We start from the raw sequence: 1,191 nt of genomic DNA on the forward strand, positions 1-1,191 counted from the left end.
TCAAGAGAAGATTTTTCCGCTCAAGGTTTTCTTCAGGGCAACTTTGACATCCTTATCCCTCAGGCTATAGATTAATGGGTTGAACAGGGGCACAACAGCAGTAAAGAATACGGAGGACACTTTCCCATGGCCAAGGGGTAAAAGAGAAGGTGGTTTAAAGTACATAAAAGCTCATAACCCAAACAAAAGAGAAACCACAATTATATGGGAACTGCAGGTACTAAAGGCTTTGGATCAACCCTCCGTAGAGTTAATATGGAGAATCCTAGAAAGAATAAAACCATAAGAGATAAAAATGGCAACAATGGGCACCCCAATGCCAATGGTCACAACAATAAAGACCACCAGTAAATTTATGTAGGAACTGTTGCAGGAGACCTCAAGGAGGGGAATGATGTCACACATAAAGTGATTGACAAGGTTGTCAGCACAGAAGGTCATAAACATTATGTTTCCTATATGGGCCACAGCCCCAAACACTCCCATCCCACAGACCTCCCCCCCACCCCACAAAAGAAATAAACCTGAGGAGACATGGTGACCATGTACACCAGTGGTTTACAGATGGCGACATAGCGGTCATATGCCATCGCTGACAGGATGTAGGATTCAGAAAATACAAAGAAACAGAAGAAAAAAAACTGAGTCGTACACCTGCATAGGAGAAGATGTTCTTCTTTGAGACAAAACCCATCAGCATTTTAGGGGTGAGGGTAGTGGAGTAACTAAAATCCATGAAGGACAAATTGAAGAGGGAAGAGTACATGGGAATGTGAAGGTGAGAATTCAGTCTAATCAAGGTTATCAACCCCAGGTTCCCCACCACAGTGACCATGTAGAAACTTAGAAACAGGAAGAAGAGGGGGATCTGTAGTTCTGGCTGGTCTGTTAAGCCTGCGAGGATAAACTCTGTCACAGGGGATATGTTATCTGCAGCCATTCTCCTCTAGGAGAACCTGTGAGGGGAAAAGAAAAGAGTCACTGAACAAAATAGAGGCAACATATTATGGAAGTTAATGGAAGTTATGGAGGTGAGGTGGAGAAGAAAATAAAAGGAACATTTACTGAGCACTAACTATGGGATAGGCACAGTTCTACATGCTGTGTGGCATTTTGATTATCCCCATATGACAGATGAGGACATTGGACCTAAGTGACTTGCACAAGTCCCAGTGCTTCTGAGTTGCAGCA

The 1,191-nt window shown here is 43.2% G+C and overlaps 1 pseudogene; it reads right to left on the bottom strand.

The window, feature by feature from the left end:
* LOC103000843 (olfactory receptor 8B12-like) lies at positions 1–940 on the bottom strand (annotated as a pseudogene).
* Positions 941–1,191: the final 251 nt, after the last annotated feature.

Source organism: Balaenoptera acutorostrata, chromosome 9, assembly GCF_949987535.1.
Source record: "Balaenoptera acutorostrata chromosome 9, mBalAcu1.1, whole genome shotgun sequence".
NCBI classification, from domain to species: Eukaryota; Metazoa; Chordata; class Mammalia; order Artiodactyla; family Balaenopteridae; genus Balaenoptera; species Balaenoptera acutorostrata.